At 32.6% G+C, this 15,829-nt stretch overlaps 1 protein-coding gene and 1 non-coding gene across 7 annotated transcripts in view; both read right to left on the reverse strand.

The window, feature by feature from the left end:
• The window catches only part of LOC122631718 (prolyl 4-hydroxylase subunit alpha-2), a 286,954-nt gene that overhangs the window by 78,107 nt on the left and 193,018 nt on the right, over window positions 1-15,829 (reverse strand). The gene's annotated exons all lie outside the window — the stretch shown is intronic.
• LOC122637398 lies at window positions 3,399-3,591 on the reverse strand. The gene has a single exon (XR_006329240.1). It is a non-coding gene; the product is annotated as a U2 spliceosomal RNA (small nuclear RNA).

A 15,829-nucleotide genomic window follows, 5' to 3' on the forward strand; every position in this document is an offset into this window, starting at 1 on the left:
GCTCGAGAATGCGCTCCACGAACGTTCTCAAATAATTTTGATCGTATGCGAAAGCTTGGACAGTGGCGCTTTTCCCTTATTATAGAAAATCTACTTTAGCGTTAGGCAAAGTGAATCGGTACGACGTGTATTACGAGTGTTATGCAAACGCATATAAAGTTTGTAAAGTACTTACGTAGGTACTGAAATTAGCTGCCACCTGGAAACCTTCCGATATCAACGTCAAAGCCAACGAGAGAATTTAAATTATTCTTGTAAAATGGTCAAACGAATGAAAATGTTTAACGTGGAGAGCGCAAAGATATTTTAAAGAGCAAAAAAAGAAAAATATATATATATATATATATATATATATATATATATAATGCAACAATGTGATTACTAACGTCGGATAAGTCATAACTTGCGAGAGATAAAATAATTCAATAAATTCTTTTTCCGTCCGTTTGACATTTTTGTTTTTGCTTCTTTTTATCTTTTGTTTTCATAAATGCATGAAATTAACGATTTATAACGAATCACAAAAATATATCGTCTATAGATGTAACTATATAGTATTCTTTTTATCACGATGGTTACCTCGAAATCGGTTTATCACGTTTCTTTTCTGTTTTTCTTTGTTTTTCGTTTTTCTAATACATTATAAATACGCTTACAATCGAAACATCAAAGGAAGATATATTTTATGAATCCTGTCCGAAGTGTTAAGCGACGATTTTATCTTGATGTAAAGACTGAGCTAGAGACGGGGAAAGAGAATTTTTCGTCGGTGACAAATATCATGGAACCGTATCGGAATATCAAATAAACCGCTTGAAAATCGCATCTTCATATTTTACAGGCCATATCTCGACGTATACCTAACATACACATATACATAACATGCATATATATACATACATATATAATACACATACACACACACACATATATATATATACAAATATACATAAGTGATAGAGGTATGAACATGTATAAATGAACGTACACATATTTGTATACATATTTATGTAACATACCTAATATGAAAAAAAGAAAAAAAAAGAAGAGAGAGATAGAGAGAGACATATTTACATCGATGAACTAGTCGGATAAAAGTGAAAAGACTTGAAACGTTTCACGGCCGATGTTATGAGATTTAAGCTGTTGATAACGAGCCACATACAAAAGTTCCACGTTATAACGGTATGCACAATGGCCGGTGTCACCTGAAAACTGGAGGTAAAAAAAAAAAAATAGAAACAAAAAAAGAAAAAAGAAAAAGGTTCACTCTCGTTTGGTAGCCTCAGTGAGCGAACGAAGTTCTCTCTCTCTCTCTCTCTCTCTCTCTCTCTCTCTCTCTCTCTCTCTCTCTCTCTCTCTCTCTCTCTTTATCTCAATCTCTCTCGCACTTCTTCTCTTAGTGCTTGCCAACGAGGATAAAAAGACTTTCGTGACCCGCCCGAGATTAGTATCTTTCTGTGCTCGCTCGTTTTATCGATCCAAAGAGAGAGGAGCTACAACGCGTCCGTCTTCAAATTGCACTTGCTTCTCCTTCCTTCCTTCCTTCCTTCCTTCCTTCCTTCCTTCCTTTCTTTCTCATGTTTCTCTTATCTCTCTCATATCCCCTTTCTTTCCTTCCTTTTTTTTTTCTTTCTGTCTTTCTGTCTTTCTGTCTTTCTTTCTCTTTTTCTCTCCCTTTCGTTTTCTTACTTCTTTCTTTTTTTCCTATTTCCAATGTGGATCCTTTAATACCTACGCTTTTCCGTTTTGTACCGACTAGAAATTCGATGAAATTTGTCCGACAATTTTTCTCGCGAATTTATCAAACGTTAGATAGTTCGTTAGACTCGATGAATTTTTATTCGATCGTTTTCTTTTTTCTATTTTTTGAAAAAATGTACAATTATTCAAATAGCTATTTATTTGCACGTTACTCAGTCTTGAAGTTAATCCAAGAGAAAGAAAGAGAGAAAGAGAAAGAGAGAAAGAGAGAGAGAGAGAGAGAGAGAGAGAGAGAGAGAGAGAGAGAGAGAGAGAGAGAGAGAGATGATAGAAGTAATAATTTTATAAATTATAAATTATCGAAGGATATTTTCTTCACATTTACGTTTTTTTTTCTCTATTTCTTTCTTCGTTTTCTTTCTTTCTAAAGTTTGTAACTTAATAAATGTTGTCTAAGTTTTTGTCAAAAATAAAAGAAAATGTCGTAATAAAGACGATATTAAATGGGGGGAGGGATGCAATACGAGAGAAATTCTGACACTTCGTACGGAAACACGGCAGATACATCTCAGAAGTTATGTTAATTCAATTATGGGGTGGAATCGGATATGTACATATATGTACATGCCATATACACGTGCACGCTCGTATATGTATATAATATCATTGCCGGAGCTGAGTATTCAGACGAATTGAAATGGATTCGTCTGAAGGAAAATGTGATAAGCAGACACGAGATTGTAGAATTGTACGATACAATTGATGAATAAATTTTCTTGTGAATCGATTTGAAAGTGAAACGATTAAAGGTATTTTTTTATAAGATGCAATGAGATCGGTGTTCTTTAAAAAAATAAAGAAAAACGAAATAAATAAAAAGAAAAATACCAATTACAAACTAAAGCGCGTGCGTTGTTTAATAACTTTAATTAGTCCTACGTATATAATTAATCAAACTTTACAATATCGATGGTGTGACCCAACATTTGTTTATTTGTAAAAGTGTAAACGAACGCAAACAGAACGAATGATTAAATCAACATGAATTTAAATTAAACGTTCTATCTACGAATGATAAAACGGCTGACAAATAGGTACCGAGCGACGACCGCGACATGGAATCGAGTTTGTTATAAATCATCGAATCGAGATTAAAATTTTCAACAATGTAAACGGATATAATAACGTTGGGAATACTATATATAAATATATATGCGCAATACAAATGTCACGAATCTATTTGTAGAGATTCCAGACACTGTGTCTTTGTTAATTCAAATATAATATTGGTAGTATATAATACAGATTGCTATTTATTTTGAGAGGAGTACCTTTTGAAATTTTTGATCAGTATTTTTAAATAAATAAGTCAGTATTCATAATAAAATATCAATATATAATTATAAGCAGTCACAGTAAATTAATCAAAATATTTATAAATATAATAAAATTTGATGTAATATAATCAAAAACTGATGTTAGCATTTATAATAAAAAATTCAGAACGTACACATCCTAATTAATAAAATATATTATTTTTCTCGATACCATTTTATTATTACGTATTAAAGTTTTGTTATGAATTAATATTCATCAGATATGTTTTGTAATAAAAGTTTTCTACATTAGGGTATTTCCAAGTTTTGTTTACAAGAAATATTTTTAAAAACCTAAAATCGTTTTGTTTAATAAGAATTATACGAGTTGATGCAGGCAATACTGCAACGCCGGTTCAACTCGAAGCAGATGCGAAGCAAGCTTCAGCACTCTACATACTTTCAAAAATCAAGCTAATATTTGGAACTACTCTATGAGTAGTTTATCAGATATTAAGCTGATAAGAACAGATACTACACTTTGATCTTAGCCATAAGGCCGAGAAGCGATACTCCTTACGTTTTGAATGCATATTATCAATATATTTCGGTCTAAAAATGATCATGAGAATCATACGCCACATAGCGGTAGAAAACTTCAACTTTACTACTGGAACAAGTAGTTAGGGTAACAAGATTATATTCGAAACTAGATATAAATAGAACATAACTAGATATAAATAAAAAAAATGTTATATCTATATGTTTAACGAAAAAAGATAATTCACAAATTTTTCATCTAAATGAAATAAAAATAAAAAAAGGAGTAAGATTAAAGATTGATTCGTTCACAGTTTCCTTGATTACGTTTATAGGACTCGATTTAAAGGGATTGAGTATTTGTTACATAACGAAATTGATATAAATTTGTCTGCTCTTCTTTTTCCAAAAATTTTTATAACTTTTTCGTAATAACGATATGATAAATCGCACAACACTGTATCGTAATACCATTCGTACATGATAAGATGTTTCTTATCATTCTTTTCGTAAATTATATTCTTACGAAAGGAACGAATATACACGGTTGACCGTGGATCCGAAAATATTAAATTACAGTGCAAATTTTTGTTATCAATAGAAACAAGTTTTGTTTATACGAAACGAATTTTTATTATTCGATTAACTTTTGATTTTTGGAATATGAAATATATGTGGTAACATTATATATATTGCATAATACGGACAGTACAAATATGAGGAAAACAAGTATTCGCATTCAATCATTTTTGTTCGCGTTCGTTGCGTTTGTTTTTTATATATTTGAAAGTCAAATGAAAATTTAAAAGCAGAACGGCCCTTCGGATACCCTTAAGAATCTTTTTCCACGAGTAACACTATTTTGACTATTACTATAAAATTGTTATCGTTTCTATCGCATATACAATTCTGTTTAATATTCGAAAATATCGTCATTTTGTTATTGAATATTATAATCGATTTTAACTGATCTTTGTGAAGTATAACTTTAAAAAATAAAATCAAACACGTAAATACACTTACGAATTTTTAATACGAACGTAAACGAATTTTTAATACAAAAAATGAAAAGAGATTTTAAAGAATTGCACTATACATCACATAGTAATTTCGAAGAATAAACCGTCTCTTGCAGATTTTGTTACGTCGGGGACATAAGAGGACTTTCGTGCCCTCGTAAAGGAAAAGGAAAACAAAAATATGTATAACAGCGTAGGACGTAGGACGTTAAACGTCCTGTGGTTATTCAGAATAGCATGGTAGACAAATTTATTATAGGATGGCGTACATAGGTGGTGTGCATCGAAGTAACGAGCTTAAGCTCCGTTTTCACGTATGCTTCGGGAGAGTGGTCCGCCAAGGTGGTGTCGGTGAGCTAAGTGCGATTAACCGCCCTTATGCTCCTCTGCACTGCGGTCTAACGCTTCTCTCTGTCTCTCTCTCTCTCTCTCTCTCTCTCTCTCTCTCTCTCTCTCTCTCTCTCTCTCTCGTTTCTCTGATCTCTCTCACTCTGCTTTCCTTGAGGTCGTAAGGTTATCCAGAGAGCTCGTACGGCACGTATGCAGACCAACGAAGCTGCCCCAAGGGAAACGTGACCTTCGACATGTCCTTGGCGTCACCACCTTGCAACACGTGTGCTTGATGGATAAAAGAATTAACGACTGGAACTATCTCTTGCCAATTTTTTGCACTCTTGCTTATAATAAAAAACCTCCTTCCCCTTTTATTATGCATCCATCTATAATAATTAAAGCGATAACTAATATTTCTTGTTATTTTATTAGAAAGAAAAGTTCTTGTAAATGGGCGTATGCATTTGAACGGTTTCATTTCGGACATTTTATTTTCTATATTTGGCTTGACAGAAAGGTATAGAAATAATTAAAAAATTGTCTTTCTTAATTTCTTTTTTTTTTTTAGTTTTCTATACGAGTATAGATACTATTAATTGTCATTAAGATCGGTATTTTTATTTTAATTACATGAATATCGAAAAGAAATTTTCTGAGTCTGACTACAAGGGTGAAAATGCGTATTTCCTTAGAAAGGTTCTGACCTGACGATAGAGAAAAGCATACGGTCTACGGTTTTTATGGTATTTCCTATCGAAAGTGGCTGAGTTGTCGCAGGTGCGAGTTCGTTCATAGTAAAAAAGAAAGAGAAGGGAAAAGAATTCTCGGATGTCCGATGTGGAAGAAAAAGAAAAAGAAGAGAAAGAAGAAGAGGAAGAAGTAGAAGAGGAAGAGGTAACGAGAACGAGGGTCGAGAATCACAGTAGGGTCAAAGGTTATCTACGAGGGGACCCCAGTGAGTTCGTATACAGTCTATGCACCCCACAGAGAAGAGCAGTCTCGAGGGAACGTGATCTTCGATACCTTAGAGAAACTTTCGAGAAATCTTGAAGAAAGCACGAGGTGAGCAACCTCGACAGGTATATACATAGTGTGTGTGTCTGTATGTGATAATTATTACTTAATTATTCCTCATAATTGATCTAATTACTTTGTAATTAAGTAGTTTGAATAATGTATTCATATTAAGTTGTATCTTTATGATAAATTACTATAATTTTACAAAACTTTCCTAATCTATATATATATATAATATTACAAATACTAATATGTGTGTGTGTGTATGTATTCACATATATAACTATGAAAATATATATAATATATATATATATGTATATATATATTAAAAATTATAAATATGTATTAAAAATTGTTTCACAGTTATGGATGTATCCTGCAAACATATAAATAGCATAGAACGATCGAAATCCTTGGAAATAACTCTCATACGATTCGAACATGACATGTTCGATAAAAGAAAAATCACAGACCGAAAGGAGAATCGAACTAGCCGGGATACCAAGAACTTGGGAAAAACGATCGAGGTTGATCGCTTTATCGTAAGATCGAGAGGCCGTTTACGAATTTACGGAAATCAAGATGCATTTTTCAAGAGGCTGCCGTACGCCTTCCTGCGATATTTCAAAACGTTTTTCATTGGCATCTTGACAACGTCCGGACCCGATGTGACCCCATATACGAAAATTGATTTAAATTTCCCGCCGGAGTTCTCTCTCTCTCTCTCTCTCTCTCTCTCTATCTCATGAATATTTTTTTTCTTCGTTCAATTACGTTTGATTAGTTCATGAACACGATGAGTATTTTCAACTACGTTTCGTTTTAGTGTGTCATTAAAAAAAAAATAAATTTATTAATTAATTATCACAGTAAGGATTCGTTGTTGACGTTGTTTACATATATTTCGTCTTTATATCGTTTAACAATCGTAAAGATTAATAACGAGATATCGGTATCTATGGAAAGTTTGCTATGGATACATTTCCTTTTCTTTTTTATTTATTTTTTTTTTTTTTTGATCGAGATTACGTATCACGCTTGGCTATAGTAGGTACTCCACGTCGTTCTTATAATACAAGGGAAGGTTCCCAAGAGTCGGAAATTCTGATGTTAATGAAAGTTCGTGAATATATATAGCACATCAAGTTATCCGAAGAATAATTTTTTTTCGTCAGAAATTCACTTTGAAGAGAAGGGGGAAGGGCGGAAAAGATGAAAGTTTTTAAGTTTTATGTATCTTTCTTTTTCATTTTATTTTTGATTTTTTTTCGATGGAACTAAGATGCAAAGCATATATGATAGAATAGGAAAATGAAAATAATAAAGAAAAAGAAAAAAGAAAACTTTTTGTCTGAAAGTTACATCTTCAAAAATCTATTCGACTGATTGTGAGATAAAAGAAGAAAAATATCTTTAAAAAAATACTTGCATCTCTAATTAAGATACACATAATGTAATGTAATGTGTATGTATACAAAGATGATTTTTTATATTTTCTATATATATATGTTATGACTTAAGTCATGTCTACGTATTGATTTTTCCTCGATAGGAGTATCGATCGAATCAGTATGATTAGTATGCAAATTGTGTAAATTCGACGATAACGATGCAAAGAGCACGGTCTCTCGGTAATGGCCAGTGTGGAGAGTTTCGGCATCGTGTCTGATCATGCCTATGTAATACCTATATCGTACCTACATACACAGATTAGAACATTTAAATGCGTTATACCTAAATATCTATGTTATTTATGGTACTTGGATTATAAAGTACGGTTCTACGGTTTTATTAGAAACATTACACGTGTAGGAACACAAAAAATTATTAATTGAAATTACAATCAAATTAGAATAAAATGATATAATGTTGTAAGTGGTTAAATTTTATTAGAATATAGAGAAAAAGAATATAGTACCATATTTAAAAAGAAACATTGATGTGCTTAAAACTTCAAAGAAAAAGTCGATTTTGAAATAATATATATATTTAGGTATTTCCATTTAAATATTAAATTTCGTGGTATATACTTGCATAATATTTAAAGTTACAATTGTCTTTTTATTGTCTTCCTTTTTTTTTCCTTTCATATTTTTCTATAATAATCCGAAAATTGTTCACGTATCATTTTATTTTTTTATACGAAAAGTTCTCCTCCATCTTTCACAGTTAGTTGGTTGCCTAAAAAACAAAAAATAAATAAGAAGAAAAAGAAAAAGAAAAAGAAAAAGAAAAAGAAAAAGAAAAAGAAAAAAGGTAAATAAAAAAAAAGTAAAAAACGATTTTACTACTGCTAATTGAATTTCCGTTCATAAAAAGTATCATTTCATTAAAATCAGAATTTCCACTAGTCGAGAACGTTCCCTTGTTAGCCAAGCAATCCTTCCCTCCCGTTCACCCCATTCTTAGTGCAACAAACTCGCAAGCCGAAAGAGTAATTGCAAGGAAGACCGAGGGCAATGCAAATTCTCCATGACAACGGTCGATTGATTGCCTTATCGCAATCTGTGAGACGGTCACGAAAGGTTTCGGGTAAACGAGTAGCAATTTAGGTCTCTCGCTATCTAGTTTCGGTTTAAATAGCGACTGCGAGGCTCAACAAGTGGCCGTTTCGCAACGACTCCCGTTATTATTTTAATGAAAATAAGAAGAAAATTAATGGTCCACCACGTTCATTATATCCATTCGTATCTTCTCTTCTTTCTAATATCCGAAAATCAAAAAAATAAGAAAAAAGAAAAAGAGAAGGAAAAACAGGAAATAAGAAAGAAAAAAAAAAAGAGAGAAATCTTTCAACGATTATCACGAAACACATTTGAAAACGCGTAAAATCACCGTTTCTCGATATAAAGGAAACGTTTCACGGATCGTTTCACCCTATACTGTCTTATTTCGTAGAAATAAATAAACGATACCGGGTGTCCACGGTATACGTTGGTTTCTTTCCATCGTGAACACAGTCGTGGATTTCTTCCTAGAAAGCCATTTCTCAAATATTGAAAACTACCGATTCAGAAAGGGTGGAATCCAGCGTGCAAGAGAAAAGTACTTCTTTTATTGAACCGAGAAGAGAGAAAGATAGAAAAGGAAAAGAGAAAAGGAGAGAACGTGGTCCAGTAGTTCGATCGAGTCTCAGTAGGAAAGAATTTTTGCCTTTTCCTTACGCGCGTAACCATGTGAATATACATACTAACTTGCATATATATAAATACACGCACACATACACAGACAGACAGATAGACACACATGTACACGCATACGTGTGTTTAGAAAAGAGACGTCGGAAAGTTTCCATCATGGTTCAAGAATGCAGACACGTCTTAGGTGCAAAAAGAAATCGAAATCCCCGTCCGCAAGGTTCTATTCGATAAGGGAAAAGCACTGTTGCTTTCTTCGCACGATCAGCATGCTCACGCCATGGACGTCTACTATATAGATATACATATAAATAGTATATACTATATAAAGACGGCAAACGTAAAGTCTCGGTTCCAAGACCGACCGAGCGTGCTGAGGATTGAGAATCCGATTTTAGCTTTGCCTGAAAATGCATCGTATCAGTCGATTGACTCTTTATTTTGATCGGTCTATTTAAATTATTTTATATGATACTACGGCCAATAAGTTTCTACTATGATATTTTTTCGATGGTTTTTCTCGAAAGAACGTTTTACGTCAGAAAATATTTTTACGGATTAAGTAATACAATTTATTTCTGTGTAATACGTTTTAAAACATTTTATGTAAGATTCGGAAGATAAGTGGATACCTCTATTCTATAGACGTTTGTTACATTCGATATATTTTTTATATCTCTGAGATTTTTCTATTTATCCTAAAATTGTATACTTTTTGTTTCCGTTTACAATAAGTTTACGTTTTATTCTTTCTTTTTTTTTTCTTTCTTCTTATGAAACTGTTTGCCACCAGTTGTAACTGTTCTTTTTTAAATTCATTATTCTCTTTCCACGTTTACATTTTATGAGTGATAGACAGCGTACCATTTCTCTTCGTTTATAAACTTGTTACTGAAAACCAACAAATTTTAATTTATTTCATTCTCCTTTTCCATGAACGTGTATTTTTATATACATACACACACACACACACACACACACACACACACACACATACATGTATATAAATTTTCTTTTGTGATTTGTTCAACTGAACTAAATATTCATTTAAACTTTGGTATCCACGTACTATCCAGTTTGCGAAAATTAATAAAACAAGATTGACATGCGAACACGAATAATCTTTCACGAGTTTATATTTTTCATAAAGAAAAATAAACACCGACAAATTCGACAAACGGATAGAGAAAGAAAGAAAGAAAAAAAGAAAGAGAAAGACAGAAATAGAGGAGACAGAGAGAGAAAGAGGGATAGAGAGAGAGAGAGAGAGATAGAGAGAGAAATATTAAGCACATTCCGTCGCAGCTAAGCGAATCAAAATTATCCGAGAGAGTTTCGTGACAACTAATACACTTGGAAACATAATACAAGGGCCGAGATTAAGCAAACGCGTTCCGTTCATAATCCCGAAGAGTATTTGCATCCTGACGGTAGACCGTTTTGGTTTGGCGAACACCTGCGGTGAACCGTCTGTGGATGGCAACGGAAGCGAATCGAGATGAGAGTCTCGAGACAGAGAGTTGGTGAAGTGAAGGGGTAGTATAGTGGGGCGAGGAGTAGGATATAGCAGGTGGAAGGATGGGAAGTTTTGTCGAGCGAATCCCAGATCGAGAGGTTGTCCTGGAGCGTGCATCGCTTTCGGAATGCATTAGTGTCACTTAAGCCACCGGGGACGCGTCTGCGATACCACCCCTTTTCCTTCTCCTCCTCTCACCCTCTCCTTTCATCCTCCACCCGTCGATGGAACGAACAATCTCTCGCCCCCACGAGCCTCCCAAAGCTTTCCACGAGCTTCTACATTTAAATATATATCTGCAGAAAGGATACGAACAATGGAGCAGCCTTGTCTCACTTCGTTTCGAGATATTTATAACAGAAATGCTTTCCTATGAGATTTCTGAATCGTACAATCATATTCTTTGCTTGTGTATACATACATATATACATACATATACATATACATATACATATATATATATATATATATTTATGTATATACAGATAGGGTAATTCAGGGTGAGATGGCATTATCGGTGAGACGACACGCTCTTATATTTTCTAGTCATATAGCGAAATTTTTAGATATTTTAAGGTATTGCTACGATTGATAATTGTTAATAAAATTCATAAACGATACTATCTGTTTGTTTTTACTTAAGAAATTAAGTAAGTTAGTAGCAATATAGAAATTCATTATCATTAAAAATGTCTTGGTTTTTCTTTGAAACATAATTTACTAATAATTAACTAAAAAATAATGACTTTCTCTGAATACAGTGCATTAATATAATATTTTAAAGTAATGTTTATAATCGGGAGATGAGATATTGTTGTTTATATAAATATTATTACAGAACAAACGAGTTTCGGGCTTATAGATATAGATGGATCGATGTTTTCGGGGATAATTAGCTCATCGTAAAATAAAAAGTAAAGAAGTTTTATGCGAGCAGAAGAAATAATTTTCCTCTTCTAAAAAAAAACTTTTTTTTTTACTTGGGTCATGACTTCTTGAATCGACGGGTTATCTCACTCGAACAATATGAGTGACATGAACTCTTGCATGAGAAATAATTTCTTTTCTTTTTTTACCAATATCGAATTTACCTTTTCTTATTCTGATATTATAATTTTTGAAGTATTTCTTTTGTACAAATACATTTTTTCTTGGAATATCGATTAAAGTTATAATGATATAAAGTTATAATGAAGATTCAAAAAAAGGAAGTGGGCCATCATTTTTAAAATTATCTTACATATAAGAGATGTTTCATATTTTTATTATCGAATTGTAAGAATATCGAAAATGATATTGACATCTCCTTATTTTAATACTTAAAATTCTCAATAATTTGTGATAGTTTCATAAATGAAATAATTCCAATTATTAATCCTTACAGGTTTATTTCCTTGAATCTTGATACTTAGTATTAAACGATAAAAGCATGGTGACAAAAGAAAAAAAAAAAAACACTCCAATGTTGGAGCATTCCACGTGCTCGTTCACTCTAGATGAAATATTTGTTAAATTCACGACATTTCGTACCCCATGTTCCTTCCCTTTATTTTTCATTTTACTCGAGGATCACTGGAATGTTTCACACTGGCAAGAAATTGAATAAAATCTGAATGAGAGAATGAGATAAGAGATACATATACGAATATGCATATACATACATCCATACATACATATATATATATATGTGTGTGTGTGTAAACATATAGAGAAAGAGAGAGTGAATAAACTCTATTCGTCTGTCTTTGTTTATATATATATACATACTCGATGCTATGCAGAATCGGTTTTCCTGCCTGAAGAGGAAGTTTAAGGAGCGAATACCAGACCAAACGCGTGCATAACTTTCAGTGTGTATTAACGTCGCATAAGCCGCAAGGGAACGCGTCTGGAATACCTACAAGGCGTACATGATATTGTTCCTCTCGAAAATACGTCATCGATACGTCTCAGTTCCTCAAAACCATAAAGATGCCATCTTTAATAACGGAGAATTAATAATTATTTGGAAAACCATCGTACTAGTGGTTTCTCGTGTTATCGTTTACTCGCCAATTTCTATCATCTATTCATTCATGCTTATAAAATATGAATATTAACGAAATTTTATGCGATAAATTATTTTTTACTTTCCCTTTATTATATATATATCTTATAACGTACGTAATATGATCGTTTTCATTGTAATTCAAAATTCTTTAACGATGCATTCGTTTAATTTGAAATATTTCCATTTTTTTTTTTTTTACATGAATAAATTTCCTTCGACAGAGATAGACAAATTTTCTTTTGACATAGAATAAAGAAACAAATGAATATATCTCTCTTTGCAAAACCTTAATCGTTCATTTGCCGGTTCTTTCGTCTTAATATGAAACTACAGGAAATTTTCTTCTTTTGTCAACGTTTCTACGCTTTTTAAGATACAATTTCTCGTAGTACTAAGAGAAAAGGAAAAGGAAAAAGAAAAAGGAAAAGAAAAGAAAAGGAAAAAGAAAAGAACAGAAAAGCGAAGTACGTACTCCTTGAAGAGAGTAAAGAAAGGAAGAAAAAAAAAGTAGTAAGTAGAAAGAAGGAAGATGGGCAAGTTCCTGCAGCTTTTGTAGGCGCGTCGTTGCGAAACGACTTGCGAGTTCGCGTTGCGTGGTTCGCGAATTCACGATGGAGGACGTCGCACGAAAGAAAAGTCTTCCTTGCAATGGAGACGGATAATGGCGCTTGGCTGTAACTTTTCTCGCCAAGTGAATAGATGTGAAAGAGAAAAGAAATAAAACGGTACAACCTTGAAATGGTAGACTAAATTTCAAAACTTATTGCTCGATGTACCGCAAATCTTTTTCTGAATATTATATTCTGAATATATATTTAATTAATTCATTCGTACTCTTTTATCAAGTTGTATTTAATATTATATATATATATATATATATATATATATATATTGGAATTTCTACTAAGAAAATATATTGGTAAAGTTTAATTACGGAGATACTATATATATATATATATATATATATATATATATAAATGTGTACGAGCATATGCATTTCAACGCGCGTCAACATTGTTGTATTTTTAAGCAAATTTAATTTTATATACTAATTGTAATTAATTTTATATGTCTCTGAGCGTGCCTTGCATTTTATAGAGAAATAATGTTGATTCGAATGAAATATGTAATGGCAAATTTATAGTATACGCGTATACTAAATATCGAGATTATTAATTAATCAGATGAAAACTATTTTTAAATAAGACTTGCAATTACAATTAATATTTGAGATTTATTGTATCCTATAAATTAATAACGTAACGATGTGCATGACAAATGGCAAATGTTTATTCCGTAGAAAGTAGCACGGTATTATTATTATTAATATTATTAATACTATCATCATCATCATCATCATCATCATCATCATCATCATCATCATCATCATCATCATCATCATCATCATCATCATCATCATCATCAAATAAAACATATTTATTATTTAATATTTCAATAATGAAATAAAATATCTATGTTTTTAAATTCTTGTATCTCTTCTTCTTTTTTAATATCACATGTACATTTTTTGTTTAATATTATATATACACGTTCTAATTTATAAATCGCACAAGAAATCCGATGTATCGTTATTTTAAGAGAGAGGAGAGAAGGGAAAAACTTGTGGTGAACATTGTGAGAAAAGGTTTGAGAAAAAGGTTCGTTTGTTCCACCTACCATCTCTTTTTCAAGAACAAAGAAAGAAAGAAAGAGAAAGAGAAAGAGAAAGAGAAAGAGAAAGAGAAAGAGAGAGAGAGAGAGAGAGAGAGAGAGAGAGAGATTCAAGAATTGTCGAACGATTTTTAGACGAGAAATGGAATCGAACGGATATATTTTTTCTTTCTTTTTTTCTTTTTATACGACAGCGAAGAAAAGCATCGACCGGAGGCGTTTTACTTTTTAGGGAAGGGCCGACGAGTATATCCGCTCGCGATCCTACCAACAACGATTCGCGACGGTTTTCTCGAAGATAAAACGTCGAGTTGAAAATCCGCAGGAGGGAACGTTGAATGCACCGTGAAAGCTCCGCGAATACTACCGATAGCTGTCTTCCGGACAAGAGGCTTCTTAACCATTGGATGCTGCAAGGGGAACTCGTAAAGGATAAGATCTGAATCTCGATCTAAATCGTAAGAGAAGCCAATTCGGTTTATCTCCGTTCTTTCGGAACTTCGATTTTTACGAAAATCCGGAGATTTTCGTTTCATTTTCTTTCTTATTTTCCCTTTTTCTCTTTTTTTTTGTTCAAACACAGCTATCAACGTTTAATAACAACGATTATTTTATTACAGAGAAATGTTTTCCGAATCGCCGATCTTATTTTCTTTTAATTATAAATTTCCGATCGAACAGTGTTTGTAAAAAGATCTATTTATTCTATTAATTTTTTCCAAGAAAAATGTTGGTCCTCAAATTTTAAATATTTTTCAATCGTCCAATCAAAAGGAAAGCGAAACAATCACGAAGAAAGGTCGAGCTGGATGAGTTTTTATCGAAGTGTACTCGCGCGTATAGCGAAAGAGATCGAACTATGAAGGAACAAAAATGTTTTTTTGATAAGAAAAATGCGATAATGACCGAACTGATCCGATTCGATCCCAGAATTATTTTGTATGCCGAACGAGAGTGCTCGTTTCAATAAAACCAATTGTGTCTATTGTAGCCGACCGCGATCGATGGAAAACGAATTATCGATAACGGAGAAGGGAAGGGGAGGGGGAAGGGAGCGGAGAAGGAAAAAAGAAAAAAAATATAACGAAAGAGCAATCAGGATGCTGGCTCGTCAACGCTATTATTCGGCTTTTTTCCCCGATTCTATTCCGTTTTTTCGATAATTACCATTTAATCGCATATCGCATTAATAAAATCAAAAAAAAAAAAGAAAAAGACTAAAAAAAAAAGAAACAGAACGACAAAAAGAAAGAAAATTGCCAACAACGAGATAAATCCGATGACGTCACGTTTGTATTTCGGTGCATTTTATTTATCGATTCGATTCAACCGATTATTTCGGATTCAAACGAGTATTCCCCGCTCGCTTCAAAGAGATTTCTCTTTCGGAAATCATCGACCTAAACAAATTTATTTGGAAATTTTCCAATGTTAACGTGAAGTCTATTCAACGTAAAAAATTAGAGGTCGAAGTATCGTATAGTAATCTACGAAACAATGAGTGAAACAATCTTTGTTAACAAAAT

This window comes from Vespula pensylvanica, chromosome 1 (assembly GCF_014466175.1).
Source record: "Vespula pensylvanica isolate Volc-1 chromosome 1, ASM1446617v1, whole genome shotgun sequence".
In the NCBI taxonomy this organism is placed as follows: domain Eukaryota; kingdom Metazoa; phylum Arthropoda; class Insecta; order Hymenoptera; family Vespidae; genus Vespula; species Vespula pensylvanica.